General features: G+C 40.6%; 1 pseudogene; it reads left to right on the top strand.

Annotated features, from left to right (window-relative positions):
- The first annotated feature begins 3,635 nt into the window (after nt 1-3,635).
- Nucleotides 3,636-4,019, top strand: LOC109629374 (fatty acid-binding protein, liver-type-like; annotated as a pseudogene).
- Nucleotides 4,020-9,541: the final 5,522 nt, after the last annotated feature.

Genomic DNA, 9,541 nt, shown 5'->3' with positions numbered 1-9,541 from the left:
AGTGTCCCTTTAAAGTGTGAATGATTTCAGAATGTATGGCTACTTCTGGTAAATGAAAAAAAACAACAGAAAATTTAGCAGACAACATATCTGTCACCCTCAGTCTCAGACATGTCAACATGTGGAGGTTTTAAAGTTTAATGCTGAGATTTGACATAATGAATTAAGGAAAGCAAGTATGACAGGGGTGCTGGTGGGATGCAGGTGTGAACTATTGACCCTCTGATGCTGTGGTGAGATCTAATTTCCTGCTTGGAGTAGGTGGTGGCACACATCATGTATCACTTCCAGTGTTCACTAAGTGGCACTGGAGAACATACATCAAACAATCTGTGTAAACCAGAACACGAAACGTTCATGTACATCAAAGTCTAGCACCTGTATATAGCAAAAACAGCACCAACATTGCATTGATAATTAAAAATGGCTGACTTCCTGTTAGATTCAGGGTACATATTATATTATCTGTAAAGCCATCAGGAACTGTGGTATCTTCAGAGAAGTTGATCAATTTAACTGCAAGTAAAATGATGCAAACTCAATAATACAATACAAGGAATCAAGAAGACAACTTCTTGGCAGATGTAGACACTTTGTTCTTGAAGACTGAAACATATCATGGTCCAGCTTTGAGCTTCATAATCGCAGCTCTGGAGTGACCTGTGGCTGATTCAGCTGACCTGAGGATCAAAGCAGCTCAGTGTACCTGTGTGAGCATCACTTGTTGAGTACAAAGGCCCACGCTGTCAGCCCGACCCTCGATGTAGCTGACCTGAGGCAGCCGAGCCGACTCAAACGTGAACCCACCCAGCCTCAACAAACACACTGTTGGGCAACTTCAAACACAGCACTCAGTTCTGAACTTCATTACCTCACATGAAAGACAAAGCATCATCTTCCCTTTGAGCCAGACACTCCGTTTGATGCAATGCACTGAACTATAAGGGCACAGTGCAGGTTTGATTCTTGACAATCAGACCCAGGTTTGTCACATTGCATTATTTAATGTGTTTGTACAGTATGACATTATTTCAGTACACTCATTTCAGTAAGCTCAGCAGGGAATGATATCTCATGCTCTTTCCTAAAAGATTTATTTAGCTCCTGCAGGGATGTAGCTTTTATAAAGCCATCTGACAAAGGTAATGTCCTCATTACACACCGCTGTGGCTATAAATGGGGGAGCCCACTTCCCTAATGTTTCTGTTACAGCAGCTCTTACGAAGCAGTTACTCTTCAGTGAACGTGGGAAGCAAAACATTTCAGAGTTGGGCGGGAGGTCATTTTTCTCACTTAGCCAGAGGAGCAGTGCAGATCTGTGTGAAGCAGAATGGGGGTTTGAAAATGACCTGTCAAGCCACTAAAATCCAAAATAACACTTTTTGTTTGGACATCATTGGAATGCACCTTTCCCAGACCTTTAGCTTCAACACGTGGCTCTTACAAACACATTGAAATGACTGTATTCTGATAAAACAGCAGAAGGTTCCAGAAGAAAATGTGTCACAGTTTGCAAGCTTTCTTTGTTCACTGTCTAAAAGAGTCTATAGACGAAAGCTTTAGGCTGCAGCACAGCATAAATCACTTTTTTGCTACTTCGGGTTAGTGGAACAAGCTTTAATTTACACACACAAATTACACATAAAGTTGATGTGCAGCAAATATTTTAGCTAAAGTTTTACCTGGTTTCACATCCAGCAGACACTGAGCAACATAAGTGTTCATATTTCTGTGCACATAATAAACTTTTAGTTTTTGTCTCTACAAACTCCTGAGAAAACTTCTGCAGAGATATCTCTAGCAGCTGAATGCTTCACTATGTTTGGTGACTGGTCACTAAAGCTGCCGTCTGCTGCAGGAAACAGGTTTTGATGAGAGCCGCAAGACTGAAACAAAACAATTGCTTGCAGGATGCAAAAACCAAAACATTGAGCAGAATTTCACTGAAGTTCTGCAAAGCTGAGGTCAACTGCAGGTTTATCAGCGAGGGTTGATAATCCTGGAAAAGTTAGCAAGAGCAGGTTACACTAGCAACCAATACATCTCATCCCCTCCAATCATCAAAGCTATGCCCCAAAACACATGATTGATTAAAAACTGCGAGAAGACGACTTTTGCAGTGGGAGCATAGGTCATTTAGTGACAGACAGGTACACCGACCAATCATTTCACTTGGTCTGAAATAAATGATTGGTCATGTTTATGAAAGTCCTGCGAGGGTACAATACATCTTTTTTTCAGACATTATTTATTGAAGGCTATCGGGAGGTAAAGATGATTTCAACAAATAAAGTGAAATAAAAAGTGTTTCAAAAACAAAACTAAGCAAACCTGCATTATATCCCTTCTTTATATAAAGTGATTACAAAAAATAAAGGTAGCCACAAGCATTCCACTAAAAGAGTTAACTTCAAGACCATTTATCTTGTTGGCTGTACAAGTTCTGTAAATAAAGTACTCAGAGTGGGGTTTTTTTCTCCACAGTCACCAAAGTGCTGCTCATTTTAGGAACTATTGGGTTTCTCAATATATTTTAAGGTCTTGACCTTATTATGATTTAGCCCTACAAATTAAACTGAATTGAGTACCTTTTATTGTAGTTAGCCCTTTGTAACCTTATTTACATAAGTGCTATACAAATAAAGTTATTATTCTTATTTTAAAGACTAGTTTTTTATTTGTATTTATCAGAGTTGTGATTCATACTCTTTTAGCATACTTTATCAATGTATATGGGATGTTTTTGTGGTATATACAGTTCATTTGAACAACCCCATTCATGTCCAAAACATGAAACTGAACCTAACAGTGATAAGCTACATGTCAGCCACATTCCCTGAAGGCCGGAAACAAGTATGTTAAGGAATGATGAAGTGAGCTTTCAAGTCTCTCACCCTCTCTTTACTGTCAGTGCCGCAGGGAAAGTTAGTGCTTGGTATGTCAGAGAAAGTCTCTCCCTTCCTCTGGTCATATATCCATGTACATAATGTGTTGGCACTCATTCCTTTTGGTTACCAAAGCAGTTAACAGACAGGGATTTACATGTTTGACTTTTTTCAGCATGAACCACAAAGCCTTCCCAATGTTTCATAGTTAAAGGTGCATTCAGTAATATTTTATTGGTTCCCGGCACATAATGACCATAATCATCAGCGAGATTTTGCAAGTTTTGCCGATTGTTATCGCTCCTCTATTTCCTCAAATTATGGTCATTATAAAAGAATAAATGTATGTTTTTTCACATTGACCGGCAGTGTGTTGTTACTGGGAATGTTCCAGTCGCCCATGCCCACTCAGTTCACTTAATACTCTCCAACCAAAAGGAACATTAGTGCTACAAAGTGGAGGGTTTTGAAAAATATCTGTATCATTGTGGAGTTGGTCAACAGAGTTAGATACAGTGGAGCCTTGCCTCCACTTTGTCCCAGTAGTGAAGCACGTGACTGCAAAAGCTAAAAATCTTCCCTGGGGGCCCCAAATATTCCAAAACGAGCTACACAATGTGGCAACTTTCTCTTTGCTATGAACCCAGTAGAATAGTCATTGTAATGGTGTCCAGCTTTCTCTGAACATCAATTTGGTGGATATGTAAGTAATAAATGATGCAGCTGATGTCACCTTTGCTGACCGTCACCATGCCTTTCTCTGGAAAGCACCAGCTGGACTCTCAGGAGAACTTTGAGCCTTTCATGAATGCAATTAGTCTCCCCAACAACCTCATCCAGAAAGGCAAAGATATCAAGAGCATCTCTGAGATCGAGGAGACTGGCGACAACTTCAAAGTGATGGTCATGACTGGGTCAAAGGTCCTCATCAACACCTTCACCATCACAGGAAGATGAGCTGGAGACAATCACTGGGGAGGAGGTCAAGGCGGTGGTTCAGCGTGAAGGCAGCAACAAGCTCAGGTCAGGCTGAAGGGAATTGAGTTTGTCACAGAACTGGTGGATGGAAACACAATTGTCGATACAGTGACACTCAGCAGCATTGTGTACAAGAGGACGAGCAAACGCATGTAAAGGTCTGCACTGGGGATAATAAAATTACCTCACAATATCCTAGAGAAACTGTGTCTGCCCCCGACCACCTAAATTCATTAAATCAAAAGTAAACAGGAGAGGAGTAATACATTCAAACCTAACAAAAGTGAATACAACCAATATATCAGTAACAAAAAACAGAAGTATAAAATGTGGTTTATTAAATATCAGGTCACTCAATCCAAAATCACTACTTATTAATGATCTGATTACTGATCATCAAATCGATCTATTATGTTAAACAGAAACCTGGCTGCAAGATGGAGAATATGTAGGTTTAAATGAGGCGACGACCCCAACCCATACTAATATTCATACTCCTCGAAGCACAGGCAGGGAAGGTGGAGGGGTTGCAGCAGTCTCTAAATCTGACTTATCTATCAACCCTCGACCGAAAGAAAGTTATTAAATTATATTTCCTTTGAAAGTCTTATAATCAGCCTCATCCATCCAAGCCTGAAATCACATAAACCAATTCATCTAGTTATCATATATCGTCCATCTGCTCCTTACTCTGAATTTTTATCTGAATTCTCTGAATTTCTATCAGAGCTAGTTCTTAGGACAGATACAATCATTATAGTAGGTGATTTCAACATTAATGTAGATGTTTTCAACGATAGCCTTAGTTCAGCTTTCAAATCAATAATAGACTTGATTGGTTTCACTCAACATGTGAATAAACCCACTCACTGTTTGAATCTTTTGAATCTTGATCTTGTTCCGACATATGACATAGACATTGAAAATGTAATAATATTTCAACAGAACCTTCTTCTGTCTGACCACTTTTTCATAACATTTGAATTTAGAATTATTAACTACACTGATTCTGGACAGAAATTCTATTATAGTCTGTCTCAGAAGGATGCTGAGAAACTAGTCCACACATTTGTTACCTCTAGACTAGATTACTGTAACTCTTTATTATCAGGACGTCCCAGGAAGACTGTAAAAAGCCTCCAGTTGGTCCAAAATGCTGCAGCACGAGTGCTGACAGGAACTAGGAGGAGAGATCATATTACTCCTGTCTTAGCTTCTCTACATTGGCTCCCTGTAAAATTCAGAATTCAAGATCCAGCTCCTCACATTTAAAGCCCCTTCATATTCAAAAAACTCATAAGACCGTATTATCCAAATAGATCACTTTGTTCCCAAAACACAGGCTCTCTTGTGGTTCTAAGAGTCTGTAAGAGTAGAACAGGAGGTACAGCATTTCTGTTACTGTTTACATTTTAACTAGTCAGATCTGATACCTGATGAAGCTCAAGTGTTCCTGGTCTCTCTCGCCTCTCTCTCCCCCTCCTCCCCCTCCCCACTATCTCTCTCTCTTCTCTCCCCTCTTTTACACCCATCTCTCCTCTCCTCGCCATTTTTCTTTGCTCACCCTGACCGGTCGAGGCAGATGAACGCCCACATTGAGTCTGGTTCTAGAGGTTTCTCTCTGTTAATGAGGGAGTTTTTCCTCCACAGTCTCCAAAGTGCTGCTCATTGTGGGAACTGTTGGGTTTCTCTATATTAATATGATTTTAAGGTCTTGACCTTCTGAGATAATGTATATTGTGATTTGGCACTATACAAATAAAACTGAATTGATGAGACAGCCCTCACGGACAGCTTTGCCAGAACTTTTGCAGTTCTGACAAGGACCTCAAGCAGCTGCAGGGATTCTTAGTCATGTTTGTCATAAAAGGTGCAAGCTACTGGAACTGTCTACACAGGAGGCCTAATGTGAGCAGCAGCAGTAGCTTCAGTGTTAAGTCAGTGTTTTCACACATTATGTGTTCAGACAGCAGTGTTGCTAGATGTATCCTAATTATTTGTAGGATCATTTTTTCGGATATATTCAGTATAATGTACATCATCTTCCTTCTTCTTCCTGGCCACTCTTCCCCTCTCTTCCCCCTTCCCCCACCTTCCCTCTTTTCCACATTTTCTCGCCACGTCTCAACCGGTCGAGGTTACCCACACTCAGTCTGGTTCTGCCAGAGGTTTCTTTCACAGTTGCCAAAGTGCTTGCTCATTGTAAGAAGTTTTGGGTTTCTCTATAATTTTGTATTTCTTGACCGTACTATGTAAAGTGCCTTGAGATGATGTTTTCCTGTGATTTAGCATTTTACAAAAATTGAAATGAATGCTAAAAGTCTAGGCGATTTGAAATTATTTCCCAACACGAAAAGGATTTTAAAATATTTGCCAAGTCTGTGTTGTAGCATTTCTTCGCATGTCACGTCTTTTCAGCCAATTGCAATATTGAAAGTGACTCGCAAGCGTGGCTGTTGTTAAGTCTTATCATTAATCAAATCATCACAGTGTAGGCTTTCTAAGATTGCAGAGAGTAGGCTATATATGGGCTGAAAAGGTAAGCATGTTTTATTTTATTTTTATTTTATTGAACATCTACCTACAACTTGTGTTATTACAGTTTATTCTCATAGCATTTAGCTTCCTGTTATGCTGTTTTATTTCCAATGCAATTCTTTGAGTGAAAGACTACTCTGTTTTCACACTTTATGTTAATAAAAAATGTGTCTGGATTTGTTGGTGGGGTCAGAAACATGTCATAAAGATGGACAATGTGTCTCCACTTCCTCCAAATGTGCAAATTTGATGCCAAAATTTTCCCGATGATCGATCCACAACATCAAGTATAATTGATCGGGGGTGAGGACGTAAAAGTTCCATGGAAACTTCCGTCTGCAAATTAATCTTAGCTGTCAATCATAACATCTAATCTCCATTTTAGCATCAAATCACAAATTTAAGCTAAACTTACCTTAAACATAAAAAAGTGTGGTCCACTAACATGGAGGAGGCGGGTCTTATGACCTCTACCGCAGCCAGCCACCAGGGGGCAATCCAGGGGTTTTAACTTCACATCCATCTTAATGTATGCTGAGATTACACATTCAAACCTTATTTTGCTCTCTGTTTTAACTTGCATATGATTAATTTCCTCAAAATACAATTTTCATCAGATTCATATGAGATGGATCAATGCATTTTTCAATCTGCGCACCTTTCCACGTACACTGTATAATTTAGAGGAGCAGTGGGAGTAATTATCATAAAAAATGAGGATAGGAACAGGCCTATCCAAGAAAAATACACTGGCACTTAAAACGGTATTTCATCATGATTGCAGCTGTGACAGAGAGGAGTTAATCAAAATGAGGCGCTGCTTGTCACATCAAGGAATATTCCAAAGCACGTATTAACCTGGGAAGACTCAGATAAGTATGACTAATCGTGAGTGTGCTGACAATTACGAGGTATGCGGCGCAGTAAACAAAACCAGGATCTTGCCCAAACAGAAGCCGTTTGATTTCTGAGTTGGTTTTGTTAGACATAAACGGGCCTCACACACTGGCACAGTGCGATAAAAGAGGGGCTTGTGTGTCTCTATGATTAGACAGAGGATGAACATCATATAATCAGCCAATGAGAGGCTTCATTTAACTGGAGCCTCAGACAAGCCCTGGTGTCAGTGAGGGAGTTCTCTACTTTGGAAGAAACACATCACATCTATCCATGGAAAAGCTGACTCATGATTTCACACTGAGTCTGCATGATAACCATCAACTAATAACTTGGACTGACATCACTGCAGTGGGCATGCGATTAAAGCGGGCATGGAATCAGTGGTGTGGCTGTGTAGTGAGGAAGCCCCTGTGAGAAGAAGGGGGATGTGTTTGCTCTCACGTGCTGGAATGGAAAAAGTGGCCATGTATTTGATGTGCTGACACTCAGACAGGTTACGCAAGTGTTTTGAGCAAGTCAACATTCTTACAGCAGCACACTGTGGCTGCAGGATTAGTGCAGTCTGCTGCCCCCTGTTGTCAACCTGCAGCTCAATGTTGTTACCATGGAGAGAGTGAACCTGAGGGGGCCTGATATTCAGGGGCCAGTTGCATTAAGGGGCCAAACTGGGGCAAACAAATGCAAAATGGAGTATGGAAATATATCAGTGTATATTTGAAATTTGTAACTCCAGATAGTCCTCAGCCATGGACACATTGTCCCCCCCCCATGTAAGCCCCCACGTGAGAGAAACTCTGCTCATTTTGCATCTTTTTCGTACTTTTAGTTGGTTTGCATATCTTTGTCATTGTTTTGCACCTATTTCCTTGCACCTATATCATTTTGAATCTCTTTGAAGTAAATTTTGCTGCGCTTTATGGTCATATTGCATCTCTGTAGTCATTTTGTGTCTCATTTTGGTCCCTAAGATTTACTACAATTACCTGTCACCCTGACTTTGGACTTAGATCCATGAATCAAGTGTTTCTGCTTTGTAATTTTGAGATTCAGGTCTGTTAAAGTCACAATACAAATACAAACTCCATACACGTATAAACAAGTTATCATCTAAAATTGGATGTCAGCAGTTATTGATGTCAGAGTATTAAGTGTATCATATCACATTGAATTAATTGGCCTACTGAGAATAGTGAACGATTTTCAGCTGCAGCTCTGGTTGTTAGTGTCTGACATGTGCAGTAAAGCAGGATGTGATGTTACAGCACGGTGCAGCAGAGTTACGGAGTGCAGTTCCAGGCGTCCAGAGTTGGTGTTACATCACAATGATTTCAAAGCTGCTGCCCCTATTTTAAGATATAACTCTGGGTCTGGTCCTAGAGGTTTCTTCCAGTTACTGAGGGAGTTTTGTGGCTCACAGATGTTGTCTACAGTGAGGGCCACAGTCAGTCCCCTCTTGAACCAATAGCAGTCGGCACTGCACAATAGAAGCACCAGGAAAACAGCAAGAATAGCAGCCTACTCCATCTACAGTGAAGGAAATCATTATTTGATCCCTTGCAGATTTTGTAAGTAAATGAGCGGTCTATAATTGTAATGGTAGGTTTATTGTGACAGTGAGAGACAGAATATAAAATAGAAAAATCACATCATATTAAAGCTATAAATTGATTTGCATTTGATTGTGTGAAATAAGTTTCACATAAGTTTGATCCCCTAGCAAAACATGACTTAGTACTTGGTGGAGAAACCGTTGTTGGCCAGCACAGAGGTCACATGTTTCTTGTAGTTGGTCACCAGATTTGTGCACATCTCAGGAGGTCCACTGCTCTTTGCAGATCCTCTCCAAATCCTTAAGGTTTCGAGGCTGTCACTTTGCAACTCGAAGCTTTAACTCCCTCCACAGATTTTCCACAGGATTAAGGTCCGGAGACTGTCTTGGCCTATCCATGACCTTAATGTGCTTCTTCTTTAGCCACTCCTTTGTTGCCTTGGCTGTATGTTCTGGGTCATTGTTGTGCTGGAAGACCCATCCACGACCCATTTTCAGTGTCCTGCCTGAGGGAAGGAGGTTGTCGCCCCAAGATTTCACAACACATGGCCCCGTCCATCATCCCCAAGATGCAGTGAAGTAGTCCTGTCTCCTTAGCAGAGAAACCCCCCCAAAGCATAATGTTTCCAGCTCCATGCTTGACAGTGGGGATGGTGTTCTTGTGGTTAGTGAGTGAGGGTGAGTTGATGCG

This window comes from Paralichthys olivaceus, chromosome 2 (assembly GCF_024713975.1).
Source record: "Paralichthys olivaceus isolate ysfri-2021 chromosome 2, ASM2471397v2, whole genome shotgun sequence".
Lineage (NCBI taxonomy): Eukaryota > Metazoa > Chordata > Actinopteri > Pleuronectiformes > Paralichthyidae > Paralichthys > Paralichthys olivaceus.
This window is presented reverse-complemented; position numbering and strand designations above follow the sequence as displayed.